This window comes from Spinacia oleracea, chromosome 1 (genome assembly GCF_020520425.1).
Source record: "Spinacia oleracea cultivar Varoflay chromosome 1, BTI_SOV_V1, whole genome shotgun sequence".
In the NCBI taxonomy this organism is placed as follows: Eukaryota; Viridiplantae; Streptophyta; class Magnoliopsida; order Caryophyllales; family Amaranthaceae; genus Spinacia; species Spinacia oleracea.
Genome location: NC_079487.1, coordinates 103,403,653 through 103,419,646, shown reverse-complemented (window position 1 = coordinate 103,419,646; position 15,994 = coordinate 103,403,653).

Genomic DNA, 15,994 nt, shown 5'->3' with positions numbered 1-15,994 from the left:
CATAGTACTATGTATTCCAGTCCTAGTTGAATTTTCTTGAAATTATATTTTTATTTTGGATAAATTATTTTTTACCACCTAAAAAAATCACAAAATTGTTTTTTACCACCTAAAAAACTAAAACTTGTATTTTACCACCTATAAAATATTTAAAACTTGTTTTGTACCACCTAAAAAATGGAAAAACTATGAAAATGTTATGTAGGGGGCACAATAACAGTAATGTTTCTTATATGTTCTATTTTTTTCTACGATTTCATGTATTTAACTCTCATCGCTTCCCCAACTTTCTTATGCTCCATGAATTTACATAATTTATCACCATAATTAATTCACAAATTTGACAAAGTTTAATGAAAGTAAAGAGAGAAGGGTGAAAGAGTTAAAGAAAATCACACAGGGAGTGTAAAAAATTGGAGGGAAATTGAATTAGGTAGCCATACATAAATGTTTCATCTAATATTTCGCCTTTTGGTGGTAAAAAACAAGTTATAATTTATTTTTTGGTGGTAAAATACATGTTTTAATTTTTTAGGTGGTAAAAAATAATTTTTCGATTTTTATAGGTGGTAAAAAATAATTTGTCCTTTTATTTTTACTTTAATATGATAATTGTCAGGTTTTTTATTTTTCTAAATATGATAAATACACATCTTTATCTTATCATGGGATAATAAGTTTATCTTCCTATTAAACATATCGGTTATCTTATCATTAACTCATTTTATATTTTTTAATAAATTTAAAATAATATTAATAATGATTTTATGAACGGACAATCCTTCGTGGATGCTCTCAATGCTCTTGAAGAAAAAAAAATCCCCATATCATCTTATTCCCAAATGATCTTTACGTCTACTATTTGCACGGAAAAAAATTAAGGAACTTTGGTGAACATGTGATGGTGGTTTAGCAAAACGTGTGGCGCTATAAATTGTCCAACAACGTGAGTCGATGAAAAAATATATATACTAATATATTAAAAGGCGTTTTGAAGAACGTATACGTGTCACGTAGACCTCTCCTTATTACGCCACGTCACCACTAATTAGCATCATGACATTTCATTACAACCAAAAAACATCTAACAAGGATCGAACACAAGACCTCTTCGTTAAAAGTTACACTTCTTACCATCTTAACCAACCACAACTTATGTAATATCTTTCTATATAAGCAAATATATTCTTTTTACAATAAACAATACATTGAATAAAAGTGAATGCAAAAAAGGGAATAATTATTTAATTTATAAATGTATAGTTATTACTTTGAAGAAAAGGATCTGACTTTGTTTAGATTGTTGGATGTGGGGTTTTAGATCTGGGAGGTTGTTGATCGGCCACTAATCTTATGTCATCACCGGAATTTGATGATGACACCATCTCTACGTGCACATAATTTTTTTTAAAAAAGACCTGAATAAAAGTCAAAACCCGGGGCAACGCCCGGGCTACACACTAGTTAATATATTAAAAGGCGTTTATGAAAACGTATATGTGTCACGTATACCCCCTCCTTATTACGCCACGTCACCAATAAGCATCATGGCATGTTGACAACCAAAAAAAATCATGTAAACTTCATGGATTAAAGTTTCATTTCTTACCATCTTAACTAGCTACAATGTATGTTATATTTTCTCATATAAATGTAAAATACAATCTTTTAAAAATGGGTACATTTTTACAAAAAGTAAACCCTACTAAAAGTAAAACCCGGAGCAACGCCCGGGCCAAACACTAGTTAATAATTAAAGTATTGTGAGTGGGTAAATTATGGTGACTCGCATTATAAAATATTGCAAGTTTTATATCGTGGTGGGCCAAATGAGGGTATAAATATAAAATTTATATGCTAAAAATTGAATAAAGTAATGTAAAGAACTTTTAGGAACGGGCTAAAACGGAAAGCGTAAAGAACTTTGAGTAACGGAGGTAGTACATATTAGATTAATTGAGTCAATCCATCAATAACTATATATTAAAAGATACATCAGGAATTACACATGTCATTTCCTGATGTGTTATAGCTTTAAAAAAAATATACTCCGTATATATATTAAAGAAACCTTTAAAAGCTCAACATTTTATAGGAAAAAAATAGTTTTATTTCCTCCTGATCTTCTATTTTATGGCAAAAACCATAACCAATAGGAAGTACAAAATATTTATGAAAAATTTCCTAAAATACTTGACCTGCTTATTGACTTTTAAAAATAACTACAATAGTAAAAACAACACTTATATACGTAATATTATTATACATCCATGCCGCTATAAATTATTTACAAAATTTATATAAAAACAACACAAATAAAGTTTAAATGTGTCATTTCTGTACAGCAACTTTTCGTGCACATTTTTTGCTACCAAAAATAAATAAATATGTAGTATTAAACATCAATTAATAATTACTCCATAATTTCACATGTAGTCAGTGGAGTAGTGATGAGCGGCATTTATGTCGCTCTTAGCTTAGGAATTATTTATGCTTTTCGTTACTTTTTGCTTGATTTTGCATAGTTTCATATCCATTCATATGCTTCTTACTAGCTTTGATCTTGCATAGGATCATTGGAATAGTCGAGGAGTTTCAAAGGAAAAATGCTAGAAAACAGGTCTATGCGCGTGCACGAAGAAGAAAGATAGGCTCTGCAGAATTTAGAATATGTGTGGGCGCACAAGAAGGTTGTGTGCCCGCACAAAACCAAGAGCTTGGACCAGAAATCTCTGCCAAATCCGTGCGTCCACTCAGAATTGTTGTGTGCCCGCACACTCAAGGTGTGCGCCCACACTGATGTTGTTCAAGACCAAGCCTCAAAATTCAAGGTGTGCAAGCGCACAAAAATTCTGTGTGCACGCACAATACGTAGCTTCTACTCTTCGCGAGGCTGATTTCCTTTTGAAATTTATGTTATTTCGGGGAAGCATATAAGTAGATAATTTTTTCTAATTTTTAGGAGATTCCATTTTTGTAATATTTTCAGAGAATTCTTAGCTTTTAGGCAGAGAAACACTTAGCTTAATTCATTGCTTTTTTTATTTCAATTTCAAGTTGTTGAAGATTCTCAAGTTTCTAGTAATCTCTTTCTCCTTAATTTCTTCATTCTCTTTATTGTTTTTCCTTTAATGCTTTTCAATATTGATTTTGCATTTGTTATTGCTTTTCATTTTCATTGAATTTTAGAATTCCAAGTTTGATTGATTGTTTGATTCTTAATTTCATTTTTAATTCAATTAGCATGTTTAATGGCTTGATTTCAATTGTTAGCTTAATTTCTATTTTCATGTCTTGTGAGTAGTTTCATGTTAGGGGTAGGGGTGATGCTTAGGAAGTATTTGGGGATTTAGAATTGGACTCTTGATGATGATGTGATTAAATTGTGATGTGTTGAATAGGATTTCCATGTTTAGTTTGACTAGTAGTTGCAAATGCTAGGATAGTTATTTTGATTGGAGTGTTCATCACTAACTTGACAAGAGATTGAGAGTTGGTGATAGCATAAGAGTGAACTTGTTGATTTCATGAACCATGCTAGTTTTAAGGTAACGCGAGAGCGTGCTATTGGAATTAGATTGGCATTGTATTCTAACCGAGAGGCGTTGAATGCTATATTATTGGTTTGCTCCCTTGAATTCATGTCCTTGCATTGTCATGTTCTTGTTCAATTCTCTTTTCTCCATTGAAACCAAGTTGATTCCCAATTCCCCTAGCTTATTCCATCTTGATTACTTGTCAATTAGTCTAGAATCGTTAGTTCGTTACAAACCATTTCAAGTTCCTCTCCTAAGCTAGCTTGATCTTGTTAGAATCTTTCTCACCGTTCTCTTGGGACGATCCCTAGCTTGCCACTATAGTCAATATAGTCGGTTTTTTTATGTGTTCTATAATCTTGTTTGATTAGGTGGTATTCGTTCAACGACGCGGAAATTGCCCTATCAAAATGGCGTCGTTGCCGGGGAGTGGTTGTTGTTTTTGAGTTTAGCTTTATCATCGAGTCTAGTTTATCCAATTTAGTTCTTGTTTTAGTTTTAATTGTCATTTCTAACGGTTTCTTTGAGTTGTTGTATGCAAGATCGAGGTCGTACTCACCATCAACCTCTCTATCCTCTTGACCACGAGTTAGAGAGGACGTTGCGGGGTCTACGGAGAATACAAACCCGTTCTTTAAGTAACAATAGATTTGCAACTCTAAGTGTGATTCCAACGGAGCAAGCTCCTTTAAGTCCCATTGGTGAAGAGATGGCACAACCGGTCAAGAATTTAGGGATTCCCAGAGCCTTTGAGGCAACGTGCGGAATCCAAGCGCCTACAACAAATGCAAATAACTTTGAGATAAGACCGGCATTGATTACATTAGTCCAAATACATCCCTTTTGTGGCAAGGCTAGTAAATCACCTCATGAACATCCTAAGTAGTTCGAGCATTACCGTGATACGATAAAACTCAATGGTGTTACTTCCGAATATGTTCTCCTTAAGTTGTTCCGGTTCTCTTTACTCGGGAGGGTGGTGAGTGGCATTTATGTCACTCTTAGGGTAGCACTTTGTCTATTTTTATTCGTGATTTTGTTTGTTTTCTTACCCCTTTGTGCTTGTTTTAGTCCCCTTTTCCTTTCCTTGCTTAGTTGACTCGGTTTTTCCCAATTACCGTCCTTTTCCCTTGTTTTCTCATTTTTCGCAAGCTTTTGCTTTTCACGGGTGTGTTAATGCGTAGGAAAATAGGTAAAGCGGACGGAAAAGTCAAGAAAAGTCAACAACATCACAAGGAAAAGTCGAAGTGAAAAAATAATCCATGAAGTCAAGAGCTCAACATGTTCGGCCAAACCTCTGAAATGTTCGGTCGATCCAAAGCAAATTCTATGAAGCAAAGAAGCCCAGAAGTTCGGTCGAACTAAGCTGAAGGTTTGGCCGAACTCCCTTAGGTCCGGCCGAACATGCCTAAAATTTCGGTCGAACCTCATAGTAGGAGAAGTTCCTGATCTTGTGATGTTCGGTCGAACCTACACTAGCTTCGGCCGAACCAACCCCCTAAGTTTGGTCGAACCTCCCTTCAAGTTTGGGCGAACCGAGGATTCGAAGAGTTCCTGATTGCTGCCAAGTTCAGACGAACCTACCTTTTGGTTTGGCCGAACTTCTTTGTAGTCCGGGCGAACCTGCTGTCAGCGCTGGCATTTTTTTCGAGACTATTTAAAGCCTTTTGGTGAACTTTTATTTTACCCTAGTTGTAAAAGAAAAATAGTCTGAATTTATTTTGGAGAGAGAAAGCAAGGAACTTCATTGATTGCTCACTTTATGCTTGGGATTCTCCATAATCTTGGATTGAAGCTTCATTGTAGACCTGATCAAATGGCGGATCGGGCCGAGTTCGGGCTGGGCATAGACTTAAAAAATCAGCCCGGTATGTCGGGTCGGGACAAAATTCGGGCCATAAATTTGTGCCCAAACCTGCTATTTTCGGGCCTAAAATGCCGGGCTTTTCGGGCCATTTTCGGGCCGGGCCAAATTTATAACTAAAAAAATGTATTTTTGTGATTTCCAAACCCGCCCAAAAAAATTAAATTTTCGGACCGGGCCCGGAAAATTCTACCCAAACCCGCAAATTTTTTGGGCGGGCCGGGCTCGTCTTGATCAGGTCTACTTCATTGTAAAATTCTCAACTCTTATTTTCATTTATCGTCATTAATTTCTGTATTTTCTTACTTCTGTCTCTTATTTTCTCATTAATCAAAAAACCCAAAAATAGGCACTTTTATATTTCCCTCTTCTATTTCTCTTGTTTACTTGGACTAGTTGTTGGATCGTGCGCTAGCGCGCACGATCCCCCAAGGTATACAAAATTATTTTTGTAAAAATGTTACTTAAAAGCTAGGAACTTACAATTTATGGTAAATGCTATAAATGATATGTTAAAGTTAGATGTTGGATTTACATGTAACGAGAAATAGAAACCATATACGTTTTAATTGATAGTTCGAAGGTACAATATATAGGAAATTATACCCAAAGAAAACAATACATTTTGTATAGCAATGGAAGGGTGAAACCGTAAATGCTCTATTGTTAAGAATAAGACAAAATAAAACAAAGAAGGAAATGAGGGGCATGCACGTAAATGCACTATTGGGTGAATAGTAATCAAAGTATGAAGCTTTATAAGTGTTAGGATTTGGCTAGAGAATTTTTCTTGATTAATTGAAAACGCATGCTCCTATTGAATATATCATGTTGAAATTTGTGGTCAACTCCATGAGTGAGTAGTTTCTTATCTAGGGGTTTGGGTGTAGCTTAGGGTTTCCATGTATGGGGGTTTTAATTCATTAGTTCTTGCGATTAAACGCATAAGTTGGGGGTTCCTCGTTGCTTGCTTGGTTAGACGTAACATTGCTTGGTCAATGGAAAGCGATGCATTGATTTGGCAAGGGATTGTGAGTCCTTGCGTCGTATGATTTCGATTGGATTTATTTTGATTGACTCTCTAGTATTTGGGTTGGTGCAAAAGCAAGATTCATTGTCTTGTGAGTATTAAACATCGATTCCCCTTTCAATTTGTCTTTGCAAGTCTAGTTAATTCCCAAAACTCTTAATCCCCTATTGCATGTACCCCTTGTTGAACCCCAATCCCCTAGTGTCTTTAATCCTTGTTTCTCGTTTTAATCTTTTAGTTTGTATTCTTTTTATCAAGAAACAATCCCATTTCGAACTAGCTTATGTTAGCATTTCTAGCTACCAAACTCGCAATTCTCCGTGGATATCGACCCTTGCTTGCCACTCTACTTATTTCTAGTGGTTAGTTTAGGTATTTAGATTGATTTAGGTGTAAGACTAGCAACAACCTAGTTTTCCCTCTATCAGAGGGCGAGTGATTGGCTTGACAAAGAGGTTAAGCCAAACTCCCTAAGGACGTGGAATGAAGTTACAAGTGCTTTTCTAAGCAAATTTTACTCCCACGGAAAAACCGCCGAGTATAGACACAATATCCAATCATTTGAGCAAAAGAGAGATGAGTCATTGTTCGAGGCATGGGATAGGTTTAAATAGTATCATAGGGAGTGCCCACATCACGAGATCAAAATGTGGCTCCTCCTTCAAACATTCTACTTGGGACTTAGCCCGGCTTCTAAGACTAATCTTGATGCGGGAGCGGGAGGTCCAATCATGAATAAGACGGAGGACCAAATAGAGGAGATCATAGAGGATGACGTGAAAAACTATCAAGCATGGCATGTGGGAACAAGGAATTACGAAGGTAGAAGTCGGTATGATGACGGTAAAGGGTCGGCATATGCATTGGAACAAGCCCTTATCATCGAGAAGCTTACTTCCCGGCTTGAGAAACTTGAAAGTACTCCTTCTCAACTGCCGTCTCCATCGACAATTCCTCCACCATTGGCCACCCTTCTAACCAAAGGGAAGGGCAAGGTGAGTTCCAACAATACTATGCCTCCTAATACCTCTTTTTGTGATGTTTGTGGTGGGCATGATCATATCCCTAATATGTGCCATTTATTGCAAAATGTGTCTTATGTTGAACATGATTCTTCTTATGACAATGATTTTGATGTTGATTATGCTAATGCCTTGAATGAAAGGATTAGGTATGATGGACCCCCAAATCCTAATTTCAATAGGCAACAAACTGACAAAGTCCTAGAGGTCCCCCTATTAATGCTTACCTAGGTGCAACCTACCAAGGCCAAGGCCAAGGAGGTGGATTTGATCACCAAAATCGGGGTAACTATAGGGGATAAGGCTATCAAAGTCAAGCTCCCTATAGTCAACCCTATGGTTATGGTAATCAACCCAATACAATCAAGGTAGTTATAACCCAACCCACCAAGGTGGAGGGGGCTATAACTACAGATATGGGCATAATAGAGGAATCTCTAGTGGGGGCTATCAAGTGAATCCGAGAAATCAATATGGCAACTCCCAATATCCTCCTCCCGGATTTAATAGACCTAAGCCTTATGGCACTCAATTTCCACCCAATTCTTCCGGATTTAGCAATGCTCCTCCACCACTCTCCTATCCCAAGTCTAATCTTGAAGCTCTTATGGAGTCATTTGTGGGGGCGCAAGCTAAAAAGAATGTGGAATTTGAGGATGGATTCAAGAAATCTAATACTCATTTGAAGATGATTGAGACCCAACTTTCCCAACTTGCTAACACCATAAAAGAAAGTCAAGTGCACAGAGTCTCCCACCCCAAGGTCAAGCCCCACCAAGGCAAATGAATGTTATTGTGACTAGGAGTTGGAAGACTCTAGGTGATGGTGTTAAGTCAAGTGATGTCTCCAAATCTAAGGGGGAAGAATCAAAGGTGGTTATTGAGTCACATGACGATGATGTTGTAGAAGAAGAGCCTCATGTTGATAATGAGATTGATGCTTTGAAGCCAACGAAGGCTACTCTTCTACCTCTCCCCACCCCTAAACTCCCTTACCCCCAAAGGTTTATAAGAGACAAGTTAGATGTTCAATTTTCAAAATTCCTTGATGTGATTAGGAAGTTTCATGTTTCCATTCCCTTTACGGACGCAATAAAACACATATCCACCTACTCTAGATTTCTTAAGGAAATCTTGAGTGGGAAGAGATATTGCGACATAAAGAAAACGGTCAATCTAACCGAGAATTGTAGCGTCATGCATTATCCTAAACCAAATACCCCCAAAACTCAAAGACCCGGGTAATTTTTCTATCCCTTGTGCTATCAAAACTCTTGAATTTGGTAATGCCTTATGTGATTTGGGGGCTAGTGTTAGTTTAATGTCGTACTCGATATTTACTAAACTTGAAGTCAGTGATTTAGTCCCTACCAACATTATATTGCAACTTGCCGACCGTTCGGTCAAGTATCCTATTGGCAAGGTTGAGGATATACCATTGAGGGTAGGAAAAATCTTTATCCCCGTCGATTTTGTTGTGCTTGATATTGGTGAGGACATTCATGTCCCTATTATTCTTGGTAGGTCATTCTTGGCCACGGCAATGGCCATTATTGATGTAAAGAAAGGAATAATCACTTTGAAAGTGGGAGAGGATAGTCTTGTTTTTTATTTGACTCAAACCATGAAGTATCCTAGTTCTTCTAATGAAAGTTGCTTCTTTTTTTACTCTTTTGATCCCATTATGCATGACATGAATGAGCGATTGCCCATTACTAATGATCCTCTTGATCTTGCTATTTTGAATAGATCTTTAGGAGATGTAGGGATTGAAGCGACAAACTACAAGGAGCTATTGGATTCTACCGACTTTGTGACCAACCCAAGAAATGTTGTCTTGTGCTTGACCGGGAAGAAGTTTTGGATGATCTAAAGCACCGAGATGGTAAGGAAGCTCCCAAGGTAGAGCTTAAACCTCTACCTTCGAGCTTAAGGTATGTTTTTCTTGGTCCCAATTCTTCTTACCCCATTATGGTTAATGCAAGTTTGGATGATGAGAAAGTCCTCAAGCTCACTCATGTCTTGAAACGTCATCAAAGTGACTTGGGCTATATCATTGATGATTTGAAAGGTATAAACCCGGTACTTTGTATGCACCACATTGAGCTTGAGGACAATGCTACTCCTTATCGGAAAAGGCAAAGAAAACTTAACCCACCTATGGGTGAGGTGGTTAAGAAGGAAATAGTTAAGCTTTTGGCGGCCGGGATTATCTACCCTATCTCCAATAGTAGGTGGGTTTCCCCGGTACACGTTTTCCCAAAGAATGGTGGGATGACGGTGTGAGGGGGTCGAAAAAGCGCGAGGCTAATGCGTGACCTTGTCCCTCGTGGGTGTGACGATTCTTTTTATTCAATCAAGTGTAATTGGATTTCCTGTGAGTATACACCCAATTGACTAGTAATATAGGAGTCGCCATTCAGTTTTTAACGACAATGAGAAAAACTGACAAAACCCGGTTATCGTGACATAAAGGGAGTGCAATTATGTTTGACCACGACGGCCGTAGGTTCCCTTGTGATCCCTGGTGTGGGGATCTCTCAATATACACCCGCAAGGTGGAGATTGAGGGTTCGGGGGACTATAACTACCGAGAGGAGTACTTCGCTCGTCGATAACTCCAGAGATGGATATCCTTACTAGCTCAGCATAAACAATTGAAGGGACATGCGTTAACTATTAAACTAATCTGAGTTGATTTTAGCAATATGCAACATATAATACTAATTCGATCGTGATTATCTGATTTAAATAGCATTAAGGGACCTAGCATGATAACCCGATTTCCCAAAAATATCATATTTGTTAGGCGTGATAGAACAATCAGATTAGGTTAGTTTAACAGTTCATAAAAAGGGCGAGGAAAGCAGTTAAATTACCGAAAAGGGACACATTACGACGCACCCTTGAGAGGTGCGTCACGGTTCTCAGAAAACTAACCACTTTGACTTTGCTATTTCTCCTTTTTATTTAACGAATCTCAATTATGGGACAGGATACGTTCTGTTCGATTTATGGATCGATTGCGACAGAACGCGTGAACAGTTTCGCAGCTAGAGGCTTAGGCTAAGGGTTGGAGTCAATACTCAGAATATAATTGTGTGTTGTTGTGTGTGTTTCACGTCGAAATTAGGGGCCTATTTATAGGGAAGAGTTCGTGAAAAGATAGAATTGAAGAGTTCTAATCCATAAAGAATTAGAAAAAAACACGTACCCAGGTATTTTCAGCGCCCAGGCCTGGGCGCCGAAGATTTCGGCGCCCAGAGCCAGGCGTTGAAAATAGGGTCTGGGCTGTTTTCTTTAGTCAGATTCGGATTCCTGAAATCCGTAGAGTTTGAGATTAATTAGAGTCTTTTAGCGCGTATCAATTTTATGACGGAATGCGTCTGGGCCCGTTACGAACTCTAGGCTCGTTAGGATTTTAATTAATACGTAACTCTTATTTCTGAATCATATTAGGAATAGGATTCTCGCAGTTTTCTATCTCATTTATGATTTATGTCGGAATGCAACACCTAATTCTGACAGGTTTCTATCTTTTATGATTTGCCACTTTTAGAAGCTACCTTTTACGGCAGTTACTATTTTTAGCAGGTTTCCATAAATAGAAGGTTTCGGGTGAAATGAAATGGGGAATCGAGATTCGTTTATTTTATAGGAGATGCGTTGTCAAGTGGAGTTTTTATGCTTTCATCATCGAACCTTTCCCTTGCGGGAATGGGGACAAAAGTAGGTGTCTACAGTTAGCCCCCACTTTGACTGAGTCTTGGAGTAAGACGATGGTCAAAGTATTAGACGGAGTGCGTCACACAAGCCATGGTGTATGTGACCTGTTTTGCGAGGGTCTCACGAGCCCCCGAGTGATAACATTTGACTTAAGGGTCATCACTTGAAGTGTCGACATATCCCTCACGTGTCATTGGGATTTGTCAACTGATAGTATAGAAACTTCCTCACTTTGTCATTGGAGGGATCTAAAGGTGCGTAGAAACTCCCTCACTTTGTCATTGGGAGTAGCTACAGATGTTTTCGAAATTAAAGCTGTAAAGTGTAATTGGGCCTGGCCAAGCCCAATCACGAGGTAAAACGTTTTTAAAGATTCTTATTTTCAGGGCTAGCTAAACGAGAAAACCCCCTTGTTTTTATAGGACGTAAAACAAAGGAAAATCCAGCACATCGTTCTTTTTTGGAAAAACGGAAAACCAATCCTTTAATTTTTGGAAAAAGGGAAAACCGAAAAAGGTTATCGCTGCAGCGACTAAGGACCTGCGCGGTTAGTGACGCAGACCCCGCCCGTTGAAGGTGGGCGAGCCTGTCCGCAGAGGGTGGACGCCCCGTCCGATAGAAGTGGACGAATCTGTTTTGATGTTTTGAAAATAAGGACCTACGCGGTTTGTGACGTAGACCCCGCCGGCTGAAGATGGCGAACCTGTCCGCTGAGGGTGGACGCCCCGTCCGATAGAAGTGGACGAATCTGTTTTGAAATTTGTTTTGCTTTTTTGAAAATAAGGACCTACGCTGTTTGTGACGTAGACCCTGCCAGCTGAAGATGGCGAGCCTGTTTGTGTTTTGAAGATCTTATTTTTGAAAACTGAGGACCTGCGCGGTTAGTGACGCAGACCCCGCCGGCTGAAGATGGCGAGCCTGTTTTATTTTGAAGATTTTATTTTCTTTTCATTTTCGAAAACTGAGGACCTGCGCGGCTAGTGACGCAGATCCCGCCCGCTGAGGGTGGGCGAGCCCTGTCCGCTGAGGGTGGACGTCCCTGAATTCGTTTTCTTTTTGATTTGGGAACTCGCGCGGTTCGTGACGCGATCTTGCCCGATTGAGGTGGGTAAGTCCCTATTTCATTTGTTCTTGTGATTTCTTTTGAGAACTTCTTTTTGTTCATTCTTGTAGGAGCGAATTCTTTCGAGGGATGCTCGGATTTAGTTGGAACCTCAATGTGGGTCGACAACGTGTTTAGATGGACCATAGTCTCGTGGTCATCACCTTTTCATGGTTTTGAGCTAGTCTTTTCGGCTCAATTTTGCCACTACCTGGGTCCTTGATTAGGGGACTATGTATAAGTATCAACGGCGACCTTTGTCTTGAGGTCGTAAACCGGTTTTATTTTTTGAGACATCCAAACACGGGACTTCGTACAGCGTAGTCTGGGAATATTGTTTTTGACTTTGCATAATATATTTTCTTTCGAGCCCCCAAGCATTCGTGCTTGATGGTCATTTCTTGTCAAAAAGGTTCCTTGGGGATAAGCATTTGTAATGTCCTTGATCGTGTTTGGGATCGTGCTCGTAAGTGCGGGTGATCTTTATAGTGGTGTGCTACTCTTAACAAAGCCGTGAGGTGCGACTTTCAGCGAAGAAATCGACAATTTTGAAGCCGAATGAATATGGCAGGGCCCAATAGAAGTTAGGGCCTTTTTGAGCCTGGGTTTATTTTCGGCGCCCAGGCCTGGGCGTTGAAATAATTCACGCCCAGGTGGGGCGTTGAAAGTGTTGTTTGGGCTGGTATTTTGATGACACAGTTGGCCTCTTGTTCATTCGTTTATTTCACTTGGAAGTTCTATGTATTCTCTTTTCTTTTGTTTTTTTCTTTGTTTTTAGAACGTGATGATTTTCTTGAGAAGCCGTAGCCGATTGGTGGACTACAGTGCTTGTCGCTTTGGGGAGATTATTTTAAGGAACTGTTGCTCTTAAGGTGTACAGTTATTGCAATAGTCGGGCGAGTCTATTTGGCCCGAGGAACATACCTTGAGGTGTAAGACTTTGATCGCTCTTATATTTTTTGAACGTGTTCGTGAATGATGATATGTATGTGCGAACGAGCGTTCATAGAATGGCCGTTGTGTGCGGTCCATTAATCAGTTTGCTTGAATCATTTTTTTTTTTTGAGCAATGACTGATTTTGAATAGTTTTCTTAGAAGCTTGATAGGGGTCAGGCTCATTCATGAAGTGGGCTCAAACATCGTACCCTTTCGATTGTTCAAACATTTGCTTCGAGATTTATTTTGCTATGGTTGTTTCGTAGCTTGGAGCCCCCAAGTATGCATGTTGGGACGCTTCCTTTTGGGCGTACGATTTTTGTAGGTTCTTTCGAGAAAGATGCCTTGGGGTTCCGCTCGTGTAGGTGCGAGCTATCCCTTCCGTGGTAGGTAATATTTTGCTACCTTTACTCCTTAATGTAGAAGTCGTGTGGCTTGCATTTTGAATTTGGGCGATAAGTAGTCTTTGCCTCTTTTACACGTGCTCTTGGTCGTGCCTACATTAGTGCAACATGCCTTACTCTTCTTTTAGACTTGTACCGTGGGACGGTTGAACTTATGGTGCGACGTAGGCTTGTGTGGCCTAACGGCGTGTCTTAGAACATTCTTCCAGGTGTTGGGATATCATTTGCATTGGAGTATTTCACCATGCCTTGTTCAGGTGCTCGAATAAGTGTAGCACCTTCTGCGTGGGTTCGCACGGCTTATTACTTCGTTCGATGCGAGGATTCATAGGTGTTTCTTTCTTGTTTTTATATCAGGGCAAGATTTAGCAAGCAGAGATATTCAGCGCCCAGGCTGGGGCGTTAAAGATATCGGCGCCCAGCTCTGGGCGTTGAAAATGATTTCTGGGCAGAACTTTGACAGTATTTTTTTCTTTCGCTTTTGCTTTGGAACGATGTAGACTGTGTAACAGGCGCTTATAGGGCGAGCGTTATGTGCAGTGGTTTGATCGGAGTTTTGGTGACTCGGGATTTTCAGTTACCCTTGTTAGTGGGGTGACTTTATATATTCTAAGTAGCGCTTAGAGTTTGGGAGGGGTTGTAGCCATTCTAAGGTTCGTTTTACACGATCAAAGCTTAGGATTGTGCCCCTATGATGTATGTATAGCATTAGCGTCGAGAATTTGCGATAAAATCGTCATTTCGAGCATTTTTAGAGTATTTTTCTCAATCCTCCAATTGTAGCTACGGGATTGGCTTGGTGCTATAATGCTTTGCATACGTTTTTATGCATTCATGGTGACACGGATCATGAATAGTTCGAACCAGACTCGTTTAGTGCGAGGTACGTTCGAGTAGTGATCTGCTACGTCTCTTGTAAATGTCGTATTATGCGACATTGTCATGGTCAAGGTAGTCACATGTTGTAGTATGCCTTGGCCAAAAGCTAGGTGCCTTTCTTTACCCATAATCATATTTAGAAATCCTTTTTTGACTCACTTGCAATATCGAGATAAACACATACTTAGCCTTAAACCGACGACACTTTATTATGTTCGAAAAAGTCTTTGAAAATTATTGTTTAAAATTATTTAAAATCCGAATCCTACTGCGTACAATCTGAGGTGTCCTAGGTAAGTTTGACTTATAGAAGGGTTCGTACAGGATTACATGAGTGAATCAAAATACTGTTACGATTTTTAGAATGCTATCTAAGGATTTGCTGGGAGCCAGGCTGCAGGCGTCAAGATATACTTGTGCCCGTTTGGCATATGCTTTAGGCTTTTAGGGCCATCTTTTCCAGAATTGCGGGAATATAAACCGTTTTCAAATTGACTTAGAATTACTTGGTGTATGTTTGTACAAAAGGTCAAGGTATACTTAGTTCTTTCCCTAGCTCTTTCATTTCAATTTTTAGCTCCCAGTTGTTATTATGTCTTCCCTTTTATGATGCTTTTAGATTTCGATTTTAGATGCCCGTGTCATATGTCTGAGTAGGATGAGCCTTGGTTAAGTGCCAAGTCCTATTGACAATGTCTTTATTTTTTTCCAAAGGGGATTAGCAAGCATTTGAATTACCATGAACGGGTGCCCTGAGTTCGAAGGAACGATGGGGCGATGCCGTAGAACAATTCTCTTCTTTTTTGTAAGCTTACTGCCTTTACTACTTGTTGGCGATCATGACTGTGTCTAGTGGTGAAAGAAGGCCTTTAAGCGAACGACTATGCCTGGTGGTGAAAGAAAGTCTTTAAGTGAGTTAGTTCGCTTTTAGGGAGGGTCAAGTTGAGTACTTTAGAGGTCATGGACGCTTGCGCTAGCCCCCATTCAATTGAGGTAAAGCGATCTTTTTGAGTCTTGGCTAAGTGCCTAGGAGTGTGAGTGCTCCTTCTGGCAAGGATACGTGCCCTTATTATTGTTCGATGTGTGCTTATTTTGGCATCTTGGTGACTTGGATTCTTCTTCGTGCTTTCAATTTTTCTTTCGACTTGGATTGCAAGTAATTAAATTTCAATAAGGGACTCTATTTCTTATTCTTGTTTTTCTATAGGCTTTAATATTTTTGCAAATTGGTTGGACCGAATCATGGATTGCCTACGTATCCGCCTTAAATAGATTTAATTTGGAATCAGGTCTTGCGTACTTCTTAGCCTAGAAAATGGTTTCTTAGAATGCCGAATTCGATAAGTATGTTCTGAGATGGAAACATATTATTTGAAACGGTAGAATAAGTGAAGTTTATTATTATTTTAATCTGCTGCCTTGCCGTAAGCCAAAAATTTGTTTTATATTTTTTTTGAGTACATGTATTTTTTGGTGGTACGTATATCTGAATAC